This window comes from Peromyscus eremicus, chromosome 6, assembly GCF_949786415.1.
Source record: "Peromyscus eremicus chromosome 6, PerEre_H2_v1, whole genome shotgun sequence".
Taxonomy (NCBI): Eukaryota; Metazoa; Chordata; class Mammalia; order Rodentia; family Cricetidae; genus Peromyscus; species Peromyscus eremicus.
Window position 1 is genome coordinate 104,654,621 of NC_081421.1, and position 17,027 is coordinate 104,671,647.

General features: G+C 42.3%; 1 protein-coding gene across 1 annotated transcript in view; it reads right to left on the minus strand.

Annotated features, from left to right (window-relative positions):
• Positions 1-14,759, minus strand: part of Tet2 (tet methylcytosine dioxygenase 2) — a 78,534-nt gene extending 63,775 nt beyond the window's left edge. Inside the window, exon 1 of the mRNA XM_059266286.1 lies at positions 14,666-14,759. The gene's annotated coding sequence lies outside the window, so the exon portion shown is untranslated. The remainder of the gene's footprint in view (positions 1-14,665) is intronic.
• Between the last annotated feature and the right edge of the window lie 2,268 nt (positions 14,760-17,027).

The following is a 17,027-nucleotide window of genomic DNA, read 5'->3' on the forward strand; positions in this document are numbered from 1 at the left end:
GCCAGAGCAATAAGACAACAAAAGGAGATCAAGGGATACAAATTGAAAAGGAAGAAGTCAAACTTTCACTATTTGCAGATGATATGATAGTATACATAAGTGACCCCAAAAATTCTACCAGGGAACTCCTACAGCTAATAAACTCCTTCAGTAAAGTGGCAGGATACAAGATCAACTCAAAGAAATCAGTAGCCCTCCTATACAAATGATAAAAGGGATGAGAAAGAAGTCACCAAAACATCACCCTTTACAATAGCCACAAATAATATAAAATACCTTGGGATAACACTAACTAAACAAGTGGAGGACCTGTTTGATAAGAACTTTAAGTCTCTAAAGAAAGAAATTGAAGATATCAGAAAATGGAAGGATCTCCCATGCTCATGGATAGGTAGGATTAACATGGTAAAAATGGCAATCTTACAGATTCAATGCAATCCCCATCAAAATCCCAACACAATTCTTCACAGACTTGGAAAGAACAATACTCAACTTCATATAAAAGAATCCTGTATAATAAAGCAACCTCTGGAGGCATCACCATCCCTGACCTCAAGCTCTACTATAGAGTTATAGTAATAAAAACAGCTTGGTACTGGCATAAAAACCGACATACAGACCAATGGAATAGAATTGAAGACCCTGACATTAATCCTGATTTTTGACAAAGAATCCAAAACTATACAATGGAAAAAAGAAAGTATCTTCAACAGCCCGTCAGCTGAAGAATGGATTAAGAAAATGTGGCACATATATACAATGGAGTACTACTCAGCAGAGAAAAACAATGACAGCATGAAATTTGCAGGCAAATGGATGGAACTAGAAGATATCATCCTGAGCAAGGCAAACCAAACCCAGAAGGACAAACATAGTATGTACTCACTCATAAGTGGATACTAGATATAAAGCAAAGAACAATCAGACTGCAACCCACAGAACCAGGGAGGCTACATAGCAGGGGGGACCCTAGGATAACTGTGGCTTATAATAAGTTTTGGTTTTACTCAATCACTGGGCAAGCCTCAGTGAAACATACTATTAGGATAAGAATTTGTACTGTACCAAGCTGATAATAGAAAAATAAATAAATAAATAACAATAAATGAAAAAAATTAAATTAAAAAACTCAATTGTGATGTTGCAAATCATTTTTATATTTTGAAGCTATTGCAAAGACCTTTTAAGCACATAATATAATTGGAATATTGTAACATTCTAAGAACATCTTAAAAGAATACAGTTGCCATTGTGAAGAGCACTCTAGATACAAATGTTTCCTTTGCTCCAGCAGCTGCTGGGAAGTTGTATTGCACCAGTATCTATCTGCAAACCCAGCTTCACTTGCATACATTGGATGGATACTTTTGAAATCTAGTGTGAAAATGTGAGGACTTTAGCAAACATGAAGATTCAGTTCAGGCAGGTTTAATGAACAATTAGTAGAAATCCCACAAAGATAAGAAAAATAGGTAAAGAAATAGAGTGATAACAGAAGAAAAATTCCTTGAAATGAATGAAGGTTCTTATTTTAAGATTGTATAGAGTTAGGGTAATCCCAGCACTTGTGGGAAGGCGAATCTCTGTAAACTACATAGTGAGACCCTGCCTGGAAAAACAACAACAAAAAGATTGTACATGATCACAATGTTAAGAATATATGCCAGGAGGTGGTGGCTCACCCCTTTAATACCAGCACTCAGGAAGCAGAGTCAGGTGAATCTCTGTGAGTTCAAAGCCAGCCTGTTCTACAAAGTGAGTTACAGGACAGGCTCCAAAAGCTACACAGAGAAGCCCTGCCTCAAAAAGCAAAAAAAAAAAAAAAAAAAAAAAAGATTTTTTTTTGGGGGGAGGGGGGATTTCAAGACAGGGTTTCTCTGTGTAGCTTTACACTTTTCCTGGAACTCGCTTTGGAGACCAGGCTGGCCTTGAACTCACAGAGATCTGCCTGCCTCTGCCTCCCGAGTGCTGGGATTAAAGGCGTGTGCCACCACCGCCCAGCCAAAAAAAGAACATTTTAAGTTGTAACAAGATTTTGTAGCTAAAGAGTCCAGTTTCATAAGAAGCGGTTGAATGTTTTAAATGTTGACATCAGATATTGCACGAGCAATACCAGATGGTTAGTAATCTACCAATGTCTCCTACATTCTTAGTCAAAATGATTCCAAACTTCCAGGTGTGGTAGTGCATATCTGCAATCCCTACTTGGAAATCGGAGGCAGGGGGATCTAGAATTTGAGAGCAGCATGCACTACACTGTAAGACTGTCTCTGAAAAATAAAATTTTTAGTTACTCCAAATGATTTTTAATCACATTTGTCTATTAACCATGCAGGAAAATGTAAAGCATTTTGAACAGGTTAAGCACTTACAGTATCTCCTGAACTCCCAAAATGGTTAGAGGTGTTGACCAGTGTGGAAGAGGAGACTATGAGAGAGTGAACCGTGAGGAAGCACAGGGAGGATGAAAAACCGAACAGAGACCCTGAGTGTTACAACAGGAGATGAGAGATCCATGGGTACCAGCACTCAAACGCACAGACCCCGACACAGGCACACACTCAGAACTAGAGACAGTTATTTAAGAAAGAACAAAAGAAGCAACTAGAGTTTCCAAGAGAAAGTGAATGTTAATACTGAGACTGGATATAAAGGAAGCTAAAATAGAGCATAATTTGAAGGAATTTCAAGAATATAAGGAAACAAAATTTACTTAAATGGATGCATATAACATACTGCACCTGAAGCAAGCCAAATCCCATGTCAGGACTGCTCTTCCTGCTCTGCACTTTTACCACACCATGTGCTCAGGTCTAGACATTAGAATCACGACACTAAGTGATGTACTTTTTTAGCAATGAGAAACAAAACACAAGAAAACCAGCTATACATGCACACCACAATATCATTTTTTCTTTTGTGTGGCTGGAATCATACCGAAGCAAGTCTCGCTTACACTTGAAGATCTACGAGCTATATCCTCTGCCCTAAGAAGATAGAATATGTACTTACCAATAAGAAATAATAGCATAGAAAAACAGAAAATTGGGGGCCAGTGAAACACTCTCCCTCATACTTTCAATAAACAAATATAGAAAACATTTCATGGTAGAAGGCAGGGAAGAAAAAAAAAGAAATGATATGAGAAATACTAAGTTTCACATCTTACACATTGGGGTAAGGTCAGGGAAATTAATATGGCATTGTTCAATTTTAAAAATTAAATGTTCTGCGGTAAGGAAGAAGAATAAATATTATACTTCTTTTTATTATTTATTTATTTATTAAGATAGGGTTTCTCTACATAGCCCTGGCTGTCCTGGAACTTGCTCTATAAGCCAGGCTGGCCTTGAATTCATAGAGATCCTTCTGCCTCTGCCTCCCTTAGTGCTGGGACTAAAGGTATGTGCCATTACCACCAGCTGGCAAAAATCATACTTCTCATTATATTATTTTAAATGTTTATATTGTATCAAGTGTGGTGGTGCATGTCTTTAATCCCACCACTTGTAGGCAATAGGATCAGAAGTTCAAAGTCACCCTCCAATATCTAGCAAGCTCCAGGGTAGCCTGGGTTACATAACAAACAACAACAACGAAAACAAACCCAAATACTTGGTGTAATGGTGCACACCTTTAATCCCAACACCTGAAGAAGGGGCTGACCTCAAATTCTCCTTCAGATGACCTTGAATTTTAAATCTTCCTGGCTCTACCTCCCAAGTGCTGGGAATACAGGCATGAGCCACCACCCCACCCACTCCTTAGTATTACTAGTTTTTAAATCATGCATGCTATCATTTAATATTTCTAAAGACAGGTTTATTTCCATACAAGGATAGCAGTGGACACTCACAAACAGGTGACAAGAGGAGCTAGTGTATCTGACTGCAACAATACAAAGATGGCAGTGGCCCTCCACCTCTTCAGTGACTAGGCACTATGTCAAGTTCAGTGCCAAGGACCACCAGGCAATAAAGGGATCACTCCTCCAAGTAATGATCCTGTAACAATGCACAATGCTGAACATGAGCTATGTTTTTCCAGATCTAATACATGATTTAAAATTGGATTGAAGGTGGTTAAAATCCAAGCAGTAATCATGCAACTTCCACTTTCAGATGATGAAATGTCAGGGAAACCATGGCTGGATACAATACAAACACAACTCACAACCTGCTCATACTTTACGTTTCAGAACCAGCCTGCTTACAACTGTAACACAATCAAACATACACAAGAGCAGACATTTAATTTCATGATGCTTTTTTTTTAACCTCAAAAATACAAATGAAAATCTGCAGAAATCAACTAGGGAAAGGAGGAACTAAGTATCAAGGGAAAGCTTTATTACTGTTGTGTTAACCCCAGGGGGAGGTGGAGCTGGAATGCAGCAGCCATGCGGGTAGATTTCAGATCCGGGTGTGGGGTGGAAAGTATCAACTATCTCTGGCCATAGTTCCTACTTTTTTTGGGAGTTGGATCACGGATTCACTTCTCAAGACCTCAGAATGAAGATAAGCTTTTCTTCATACAATATACTCTGATTACAATTTCCCTTCAGTTAGCTCCTTTTTTTTTTAATCACTGTTGATTGTCTTTTTAAAGGTGTTTGCAAGAATGGGCTGAACTTCCTTCATGCATTGGGAATTGTAAATGACAGAACCAATGCACCATCTACCAAAATAAACAAACAAACAAAAAGGCTAGCACAACCTGCTGTGCAAGCCACCAGAGGCAAAAAAAAAAGATTAACCTAACCTTGAACAGAGGCTGGGCCAGGCTTTGGTTAAGTAGACTTTGCACTGGGCAGGCCTCAGGGAAACACCTTGATCTTGGGGTTATGACCTGGTCAGAACCAGAAAGGGGTTTCGTGACTATTAATTAAGGGGGTGGGTACCTGGCTCCAGACACACAAAGCATCCTCCCTCCCAGTGTTTGTAAACAGTGCTGCCTGAGCACCGCCCACGTGTCCAAGTGACAGGGTCCGCTGTAAAAGACTTGAATGCTTCAGTAGCACACAGACACCTCTGTTAGCCATAAAAAACATGCATGCGGATGACAAGGAATCCACTCTAATAAGGACAGTTTATCTTTAGTCTTTCCTGGATGTTTAAATCACTTTAAAACGAAATATGCTGGAGCTGAAGAGATGGCTCCGTGGTTAAGAGCACTAGCTGTTTTTCCAGAGGATTGGGGTTCAACCTGGTACCCACATGTCACTACACAATCATCTGTAACTCAAGTTCTAGGGGATCTGACACCCTCTTTTGGCACCAGGCTTGCATATGGTGCACATACATTCATGTGGACTAAACACTTAGAAAATAAAATAAAAATAAATCTTAAATTTTAATTTTGGTTGTGAATCTAGCCTTTAATGGCTGAGCCATCTCTCCAGCCCAAATCTTAAATTTTAAAAATGATATGTCCTATATCTCAACACTAGAAATATATACACTCTGTAGAAATGACTTCAAATTGTATGTGGGAAAAAAAATTAATGCATATAAAATTTTTTACTTGAAAAAAAATGTTTTAAAAGGAGAAAGAGATCACTTCAAGCTACAGAAAGTTTAGTTCCCAAAGGTAATGGCTATTTTCAGTAGTAATCAAATCCCAACTATTGATTGATAAGGGGCATTACCAACCAAGCCATCGATAAGTGGAGCCATACATAGAAATATTTACTAGCTTTTTTTTCTGCCAGTGTTTTCCCATGAATTAGAAATTTCTAAATTAAAATAGTCTTGCTTGAATATCAACCTAAACCTAATGTAATATCACAGGTCAAAAACTAATTAATCATTTAGGTGACATCTGAAATTTGTCAAGCAGAACTGGGAGTATCAATTTTAAAATATGTTCTTTCTTCCTAAGATACACCTGTCTAAGTTTTTACTAAAAGAAAAAATTATGTGTTAAGCACTTCTAAGTTGGGGGATTTCTTCTTCCCTCATATCTTAAAGGTATTTATTTATTTATTTATTTATTTATTTATTTATTTATTTATTTATAGATTCTTGCCTGAAACTGACAGTTGATTGGCCACTTTATTTGCAGAAATGATTTCTCATTCCTTTTTTTTTTTTTTTTTTCCTTCCAGAGCTGAGGACCAAACCCAGGGCCTTGTGCTTGCCTAGCACTCTACCACTGAGCTAAATCCCCAACCCCTTCTCACTCTAATGTATGCAATAAAACAAACCAAAAGCTAACATCCTGACCTAATTACAGGTTGGGCAAAGAGAGCCTTTTAATGCAAAAGTCTTGAAAGGCACAAAGAGCTGAGTTCATGCTACAGCCAACAGGAAGAGACTTCAGATCAGAGACTTTGTGCATCAGTGGGGACGTGCAGAAAGGACAGACAGACAAAAGCAAACGGGCAGAAGTGGGCCAGGGTGTGGAGGACAGAACCCAGCTGTGGCTGGGCATCACTGTCTACCTTAAGGATTAAGGTCTTTTTCTAAGGGGTGACCTTCTAACTACAGACAGGGAAGAAAAAGAGAAGAGTAACTCAGATATCATTTCACACCCCCTGGCTTCCATTATCATAATTTAAGCTCCTGTTATTTTTTTTTTTAAGACAAAACACAAATTTCAGGAGAAAATACTGAAATTAAAAACCTATTTGACAGTTATGTGGATAGTTTCCATTGACTGAAGTACAATATTCTGTGATGAAAGTGGGCAATTTGATACATTTTAGCAATGTCCATGAAGCCACGACAATGACAATTACTGCGGCTGAAGTGCCCACAGAACAAAATATGGTACCTCAGAACAGTCACAGCAGCCAAAACCCAGGGCACTGAAGGGGATACCTTAATGGCAGGCAGCCTCCACCTGTGCCTGCCCATAGGTGGTGCTCTCTAAAGAGAGCAGTGCATCAGCAGAAATAATGACACATTGTTTTGTTTTGAATAGGTTTTATTTTTCACAGAAATTATTTATAAAAGTAAGTTAAAAATATCAACAGCAGGGGCTGAAGAAATGGCTCATCAGTTCAGAACATTTGCTCCTCTTGGAGAGGACCTAGGTTCAGTACACAGCACCTACAAGATGGCTCACAATTGTTTGTTAATCTAGTTCCAGGAGAAGTGATGCCCTCTTCTGACCTCAGACATGAGACACACAGGATCCTCAGACATCCATGCAGGCAATATAGTCATACACATAAAATTTACCTTTTGAAAAATCAACAACAGATGCAGTCAATCTGACAGTCAGCAGGCTGAGGCAGGAGGATCAGGAGGAGTTCAAGGGCAAATAGGGCATCATGGTACGTGCTTGTAATCCTAGCACTTGGGGCCTGAGGCGGGACACTTGTTATTTTGATGGTACCATAAGAAGACACTGTCTCAAGCGGGAGAAGAGAGAGGAATGCCAAGGCCATCTTGTGCTACATCGAGTTTTAGTCAGCCTGGACTGCTTAGTAAGACAAAAACAACCAATTAAAATATGCCAACTTTGCAAGGAAGAAAAATAAACTTTTGGAAGTTCGTAAAAGTGAAAACGGGGCCGGGCGGTGGTGGCACACGCCTTTAATCCCAGCACTCGGGAGGCAGAGCCAGGCGGATCTCTGTGAGTTCGAGGCCAGCCTAGGCTACCAAGTGAGTTCCAGGAAAGGCGCAAAGCTACACAGAGAAACCCTGTCTCAAAAAACAAACAAACAAACAAACAAACACACAAAAAAGTAAAAACGGAATACTAAAAAGTAGTAAATAACTAAAAAGGACAATGATTGGACTATAAAAACCTACTGTCCCTGAAGTGATTCCCAAAGTACTAAGAGAAATCGGGGAGCTGGGTGCAGTGGGAATGCCTTGACTGTATCCCAGCACTTGAGAAGCAGAGGCAGGGGGATCTTCATGAGTCTGAGGCCAGCATGGTCTACATGGTGAGATCCTGTCTTGAAAAAAAAAAATCAATCTTTAGAAACTGACTATGGTCTCTAATGCCCTCTGTTTTCAGGTAAATAAGATACAAAAATTGTCTAGTAATTTGTTACTAAAATATTCAATCTAGAAATTTCATTTCCAGATCTCACTATAAATTCAGCATCCATCCATTTAAACAATGATAGCCATTTTTACAGATAGTCCTTTCACTATTTCTTTATTTTTAAAGATTTATTTATTTATTATGTATACAGAAAAGGGTGCTAGATCTCATTACAGATGGTTGTGAGCCACCGTGTGGTTGCTGGGAATTGAACTCAGGACCTCTGGAAGTGCAGTCAGTGCTCTTAACCTCTCAGCCATCTCTCCAGCCCCCCTTTTACTATTTCTTAGGTCCCCTCTCCTTAACTAACTGTAAAAGGCTGTATATATAAAACTGGATATATTTTGCTAAAATATAATGGTACAACACATGCATGATGGAGCACCATGCCTAGCTTCTCTGGGCTCAAGATTATGTGATAAAGAACTAAGTATCCACAGGAATGAATGAGGACAACCAAACTGGAGGAAGTCGAGTAAGACAGGCAGACAAGCAGACATGCTTTGCAGGGCACATCTGTAACCACACAGAAAGCTGAAGTAGGAGGAAGCCAAGTTCTAGACCATCCTGGACTACCCTGGCTCAAAAAAAAAAAAAGAAAGAAAAGAAAATAGAAAAGAAAAAGACAGAATTGGATGCCTGCAATCACAGCACTACAGAGGCTAAGACAGGAGGATTGCCATGAGTTCTATGCCGGGTTGGGGTACAGAGCATGGCTCTATCTTGAAAACAACAACAAAGGCCAAACAAACAAACAAACCACTATCTCTTAGTGGGAAAGTAATTGCTTAGCATGTTTGAGGCCCCGAGTTTGACCCTCAACATATGCAAGCGCGCGCGCGCACACACACACACACACACACACACACACACACACATCACAAAGAACTGAATCAAGGCTGGCTTCCTGTACAAAAGTTGTGCAAATGGTACTCCTAGAGGAGACCAGGTGGTGTACACAGGTTCTGTCTCCATTATTTCATATAACTGCATAGATTTTACAACTATTTGAATAAAAGCTTCAATTAAAAATATGTAATCCCAGCAGAAATGTAATAAAAGCCACTACCTGCCATGCTGAAGATGGGTGAGTTTAGCAGGAGCCATTTCCATTTCCTGTAGAAATTACATACAGGAAAAAGAGCATCACTACCTACCACCACACCATCACCAAGGCCTCTTACATTATTTTCCCATTATGCTTTGAGTACAGATGACACATGTTCTAGTAAAAAAAAAGTTTTTACTAGATTCTGTAGTGAATAAAAACAGAGAAATCAGCAAGTTCTCAACAGACAGGAAGAAATCTAATTTAAAAGAAACATTTGCAGTATTTTTGGTACAACAGATCTATTTTATGCCCTAAATTATCTCTCAAAAATACTTCATCCCGGTTTATTCATCTGATTTTAATTCTCAGACTATTTAGAATATGATTTCACATTAGTTTTGAACAACAATCTTTCGTGAGCTTAAAGCACTGGGTTCTAGTTTCTTACATAGGCACCATAAGGCATCGTGGAACCTCGGCAATCAGAAGACAGAGTCAAGAGGACTTCAGTAAGTCTGGGGCCAGCATAGGAATAACCAGGCCATCCCGGGCTCCATAGCAAGACCTGTCTTAAACCAGAGCTGAAGAGATGGCCCAGAAGCTAAGAGCGTTGACTGCTCTTCCAGGACCTGGTATCAGTTCCCAGCATTCACTTGTTGGATTAAGGATCTTCTGTAACTCTCATTCCTAGGGATCTGATGATGCCCTCTTCTGGTCCCCTGTTGGCACTGCAGGAACATAGTGCAATATACACAGACAAAAATACATAAAAAACAAACAAAATAAAGGTGTGCACCACCATGTCCAGCCTAAGATTTATTTATTTTTATTTGTGTGTGTTCAGGTGTCTGCAGAGGTTGAAGCAGGGTGTTGGAATACTTGCATCTACAAGTGAAAGGTGTTTGTAAGCCACCCAATGTAGGTGCTAGGATTCAAACTCCAGTCCTCAGGATGGGGCAAAGTGTTTTTAACTACTGAGCCATCTCTCTAACCCCTTAAATACCTTTTGCAACAAATGGAGAAAGTCAAAAGCGAGAAGTTGCTACACTGGAAATGGCAACTCAAAGTCAATTTTATTGAGGAAAATGATAGATCTAGCTTAAGCTTGGAATTTGCTGCAATGTCCATTCTACAGTCAGAATACTGTTGGAAGTGAGCAAGTGTAAAGTGTACACATTTCTTCCTGCTTGTGCTCATTGTGACCCACATGCTCTGACTGCGCCTCCTCCCCTGCTAGAGCCCTACACACCAACAGATGCACTGTAGAACCTCATTCAATAATGTCACAGTATTCACAAAGTTTTGGCAGTCAACTGTAATAGAAACCAGAGCACCAGACCCGTGTAAATACTGTGTGTTTGGCAACAATCACTGTGGTTGTGTTCTTTAGCACAGTTTCCAGGATAACCACCAGTCTGCTTGGCAACTGGACTCTCCCACAGCTAAGGCTCCAACTGTAAAGTTGGCTTAGGAGACACTTTCCTGATGCTGATTTTGGTACTGTTGCTGCCCCCAGGAATTACTATTCAATGGTGGCATAATCCTTGAGAAAGTATGGCTTTAATGAATCAATACTGTCCCATTCAAGACACAATTATAATGTGTCTTCTAGCAATAAGCTATGTAAGATTATGAAATTTGGGGGTGGAGGAATGGCTTAGCAGTTAACAAGGCTCACTGCACTTGGCTTAGGATCTGGGTTCCAAACAGTATCCACATGGCAGTTCTCAACTACCTAACCCCAGATCCAGGGGATTCAATATCTTCTTCTGGCCTCCAAAGGCACCAAACATGTACACAGTGTACATACAAACGTGAAAGCAAACACTCCTATATAAAAAGCAACAATTGTTAAAAATAACAAATGAAAAGTTAGAAGCAATTATAGCATAAATATCAGATCTAATAAAAAAATACCAGACATCCTAAAATACAGACATCTCTTTTTTTTTTTTTTTTTTTTTTTTTTTGGAGATGTCTCATTCATTAGCCTCAGCTGGTCCAAAATTTTTAGTCATCTTCCTGCCTCAGCCTGCCAAGTGCTAAGATTACAGACCTGACACACCATACCCAGCTCAAACATTTTCTAAGACATTTTACTTGATGGTTGTTTCCTAAAAGTGGACTAATTTGCTTAGGTAATGATGGAAAGGAGACTTTCTTGTAGGTGTGCCTGTGATTCATAAAAAGGGTTTCCAAATGAGGCTAGGAAACAAGGAAATAGTGGCACTTGGCTTACAACAGGGTCTGGGTGGAGCTAAGAGCAATTGATAGGGAATTTCTAGCTTCAACAAGTGAAACCAGAATGAAACACATATACAGCAGCCAATAAGGACCGGGGAAGTCATCCTAGCGAGCCCAAAGCAGGTGTACACACTTGCTCTGGAAGTGATGGCAATGCCAGTGTGCAGGGCCATATGTTGCCACATGGAACCCATACCACCCCCCAGGTTCCTGGCACAGACTGAAACAACAGTCATCTACTGAAAGCTTTAAAAATATCTGGCCAATAAGTGAATTTAAACAAAGCAAAGTCTCATTCCAAGTTAAGTTTTCATTAGTTCAGTATGCAAAACAATGCATTTTTTTGTTTGTTTGTTTTTTTTTTGTTTTTGAGACAGGGTTTCTCTGTGTAGCTTTGCGCCTTTCCTGGAACTCACTTGGTAGTCCAGGCTGGCCTCGAACTCACAGAGATCCGCCTGGCTCTGCCTCCCGAGTGCTGGGATTAAAGGTGTGCGCCACCACCGCCCGGCAAAACAATGCATTTTTAAAAGCTACCAATCTTGTTATTGTTTAATATTTTTTTTTCTAAAGTAAAATCAACTAAGACAGCTAGCTCTTAAGAACTTTTAGAATACCTAGGTGGTACTTGCACACATACAGAAAATGAAAGGTTATTGTAGACCTTTCACCCCATGTTTGCTTAAATAATTCTCTAAGAAATGAGAAAGTGTTATTTTTACTCAAAGTGTTTAATAATACACAATTTTTCTCCAAAACTCTTTTTTTTTTGTTTTTTGTTTTTTGTTTTTTGTTTTTTTGAGACAGGGTTTCTCTGTGTAGCTTTTGCACCTTTCCTGGAACTCGCTTTGGAGACCAGGCTGGCCTCGAACTCACAGAGATCCACCTGCCTCTGCCTCCCGAGTGCTGGGATTAAAGGCGTGCACCACCACTCCCAGCTCTCCAAAACTCTTAAAATATTTTCAGCATAAAACTAAGATGCGCAAAGTAACAAGATTCTAAATTTCATGACAGGAAAGAGCAGGCCTCTATAATAACATAAAAAAATATAAGCCAATTTAGGTATTTTTATTGATTGGAATGGAAAACACTTTTGAGTAGTTTGAGGACATAAAAGATCACGAATCTGAAAACATGCCCTCAAAGATGTCACCACACACTAGACCAGGCTAGCCTTGAACTCACAGAGATCCTTGTCTACCTCTGCCTCCTGAGTGCTGTGATTAATGGCGTGCATCACCACTGCCCTGCCAAATTACTCTTTTTACATTCTAGATTGCTGGCATAATTGACCATAGTTTTCTCAACCAACAACAAACATTTGTGGAGGAAAACCCCTGTTTTCTCTATTACTTGAGGGCAAATCAGAACCAATGAACTGTTTCTGTTCAGGGATGAGTAATGTTTCTTCCTTCTGGTCATGTGGAAGAGCCCCTAGGACCAAGCTTAAAGCAAGCTTAGCCATGTTTCCGAAAACCAATGCAGAAAGACTTGTGAAGTGAATTAGTGAGGGTGAGCAGGTTTGGAGGTTTGACTGGTACAGTGATGTGCCTTTCCCTCTACCTTGAAATCAAATCAGTCCCTCCTGAACTTAAGGTTAACCCCCAATCCTTCACAAACACTGTACTGCTAACAACACTTTTCAAAATTAATATTTGTGTTGTAATTTGTACTGTATTCAAAATGCATTACAAAACACACATGGAAACATGGAGAATTTAACTCCCCTTCAGTATTTCAACTTTCCATTAAAATGCAGATGTAATGATTTCATTAACCAGGCAACAATACCCACAGTCTTAAACCAAACCAATATATTTTCCCTGTGAATCTCAACTTCCTGGAACATGCAATCTTATTCTTATGAGTATTTCTGAGTATGAATTTTGTCATTATAATTCTTAATTAGAGCAAAAGTACTGTGTGTGACTTGTGTCTTTTTTAAAATCCACGGATGTATTCTGCTCCTCAGATAGGCAAACACCAAAACATTTCAAGAAATTATAAGCAAACAACTTGGGATAAACAAAACAAAACAAAACAATAACCTATTTCTATTCCAAATCATTAACAGAAAGAGAAAATTCACTCAAAGCGCTCAAAAGTGTATCATGAAGGCATTAGCCACCAAGTTACATGTCTTAAACTCGACCTTCCAAGGAGTCTGTCCAGGCCACACTTGGTTTGGCCATACATAGAAAACTCTCCATAGAAACCCTATTAGCTTTCTAACAGTAAGTAAGCAGTTCTGGTGGAATCAGGATGTGAGTGAAGAGTATGGGGAGGAGACGTGGTGAAAGACCCCCCAAAAGAGTGAATGCCAGAGTTAAGGAAATTTGGATGGGACTGTTAGATCTTCTCCAGGATTGGGTTTCATTTCTTTGGGCACCCCTGACCTTGCTGTCTCCAATTCGGAACGCTTCTCCCGCCCCCTCCCTCGGCCTGCGCCTGCCTTTGTGTGTGCCTGTCACTTACCGGGGAACAGAACGAAGCTGATTCGGGGGCAGCACAAAGCCAACACACAGATTTGCACAGATTCTCTACACCCATTTCCTAAACTGGAAGGTACAGCCCACGCAGAGCTTGTGGGCCTTGAGAAAAGTGGGTTCTGGTCTTGTTTGGGGGAGCAGAGAAACTATTCTTTCCTCTCTCACTCAGCGCCACTAACAAAACGCGCGGACTCAAGAGAAAAAGAAAGAGAGAAAGAAAAAAAAAAAAAAACTCCACGTAGTGGATCCCGAATCCACTCACTGTGACATTTGTCTAGTGTAGTTGTCCACGGGGGAAGGGGGGGGGGACGTGCTGGAAGCCGGGGACACAAACCCAGAACAGGACCCAAACAAACACTACTGGAGATAAAAGAGTCAAAAACACCGGGTCAGTGTTCTTTCCGGGGTGTCTGAGGATAAACGAGGGACTCGAACGACTGACCCTAAGGACAGGGGGGAGGAGGATCAAAAAGAAAAGTGGTGATCCCCAAAGATGAGCTCTTTCAGAAAGGCAGCCCCCAGAAAACACTCACTTTCCTGACACTCAAAGGCCGGGAGAGCGGCTGGTGGGAGGTACAAAGGTAAGTTTTCTGGGTAAGCAGGGGCACACGCATTCGTAGGAAGAAGGGACCCCCAGAAGTGCAGGTTGCAGAAGGGGGGTGGTGGTGGTGCTAAATTAAAACTATATTTGTCAGCCATGTTGAAGAAGCTCCAGTAATTTGTGAGGCTTCCCTCTTCCCTCTTGGTATTTGTGGGTGACATGACAGTCCCCGCCAGGCCGAGAGAAGGCGAGGGGGCTTGGAAAGGGACAGTTCGGCTGCCGAAAAGAGCGAGGGGAGAAAGGGAGAGAGAGAGAGACAGGCGCGGACAGCAATGCTCTGACCTGGTTCTGGTCCCTTAGCCTCGCAGTCCGCCACCGTCGCAGCCGGGTCTCCTTTCTAACAAATCCTACAGGGCAGCCATCTTGCTTCCTTCTGTTCCTCTACGAAAGCAGCCTCGCCTCCGCATCAATATTCATAAGGCAGTTTGACGTCTGTTCTCCCGGCTCGCCGGGGCCGGCTCTCTCGGGCGGCCGCCGAGGGGGCGGACGTGACTGGCATGCGAGCGGCGCGGGCGGGCGGGCTCGGGCGGTGCGCGGGCGGTGCGCTCGCGCGTTCGCGGGGGGCGCGGCGGGGGCCCCCGGCTGTGCGCTCGCGCGTTCGCGGGGACGCGGGACCGGGGCTTCGGCGCTCGCTCCCTCCCCGGGGGGCTCGGGGCCTCCGCTTTTCCGCTCCGCCCCGGGGGCTCTCGGCAGCCGCCTCCCCCCCCCCCAGCCCGCCGGCCGCACCCCCGCGCGTGGGCCTCCGCGCCTCTGTCCCCCGCGGGGCCCCGGGGCGCACTTGGAAACTCCGCTCCCTCCCGCGCGCTCCGTGGAGGCCCCCGGCCCCGCGCTCCCGCTCCCAGCACCGCACCAGACCGCTCCCCGCTCTCTCCCCACGCCCTGCCACCCTCCCTTCCCGGTCGGCCAGCCAAGCCGCTCCCCATTTCTCCAAGACCGTGCCCAAAAATGCTCGAGGGGCCTGTGCTTTCAAGACTCCACAAGGCTGCAAACCGGCAGCGCCCGGGGTTCTCCCCGCCCAGGCCCACCTTCTGTTTACTTTGGCCACGTGGGCCGTGCAGGGGGGCAGTCTCGCCGAGCCAAGAGGAGTTGTGTCTCGGAGCCCCTACTTGTCACTCGAAAGAAATCAGTCTGCAGTTTCTAATGTTCAAGTCGCCCCCGTAAGTTCCTCTATTCTGCACAAATTTCCACTCATACGGTTAAGTAATGAAGAAACCGCCTGTGGGAAACTGAATTCTGACCAAGCCGCGCTCAGTTTGCCCTGAAGTTCAAGGCTTGTGCACACCGGCTCTTCTCTGGGCAGTTTTCTCTTTTCTTGCAGAGGAGTTTTACTTACATTTTTAAATACTCCTTTTGGTAATCATTAACTTTTGAAGGTGAGCTCAAGACAAACTCATAGGAATCATGAGATAGTAGTTTAGAGAATGCGCGCACGCATACACCCTCCCATCTTTTAAGTTTTCAGGACACTGAAATTTAAATTTTAAGTGGGTAATTTGGGAACCTCTTCTTTGGGAACAGTTGCGATCACAAGAATCTAAAGTCAACTTTAAGTCGGCCTTAACGTCATTATATTGCCCGTAAACCACGCGTGTGTGATTTCTTTAGAAAGGACCCCTAGGGGTAGTCACAGCTATTCCTGAGGCCATGACAGTAGGGTCATTTGAGTCAGGGAGTCCTGGGTCATCCTTGGTGCACAGTCAGTCAAAAGAAAAAGGGAGAATAGTGGGAACATATAGGGTAAAGACCTTGCCTTGCAAGCCTGTAGAAGTTAGTGTGGAGTTGAATCACATGCAGTTTTGGGTCCTATGAGCAAGAGTTTTTTCTGGTAAGAGGAGTCACTATTGCGCTCCCATTGTCATACACAGGGCAAATAGCACTCGCGTCTGTTCCCAGCAAGTACAGTGTATCAGACTGAAGAGGAGCTACTGTTCTTGACAGTTTCCTAAGCAGAGTAGAACGACATATGGCCCGTGTGTGTAGGAAGCACAGTTCTTTTGTTCTGAGCAAGCTCACTGTTTGGAACCCATAGGAAACACAGTAGAGAAGAAGAGAGCTCTTTTCTCAAAAGCAGAGTGTATTTCTTGAAAGGCGAGCTAGCGTTTGTTTCCTAGTCCTAAATGTAGTTGAATCACATGCAGTTTCTGGTCCTACGAGCAAGAGTTGTTTTGTGGTAAGGAAAGTCACTATTGCGCTCCCATTGCCAAACACAGTGCAAATAGCACTCGCGTCTGTTCCCAGCAAGTACTGTGTATTGGACTGAAGAGGAGCTACTGTTCTTGTCAGTTTCCTAATCAGAGTTGAATTAGATATGGCCCGTGTGTGTAGGAAGCACAGTTCTTTTGTTCTGAGCAAGCTCACTGTACTGGCCCTATAAAATGCACAGTAGAGTAGAAGAGTGCTCTTTTCTCAAAAGCAGAGTGTGTTTCTTGTAAGGCGAGCTAGCGTTTGTTTACCAGGCCTAAATGGAGTTGAATCACATGCAGTTTTTTTTCCTACGAGCAAGAGTTTTTTTCTGGTAAGGAAAGTCACTATTGTGCTCCCATTGCCATACACAGTGCAAAGAGCACTCGCGTCTGTTCACAGCGAGTACAGTGTATTGGACTGAGGAGGAGCTCTTTTATTGTCATTTTCCTAAGCAGAGTTG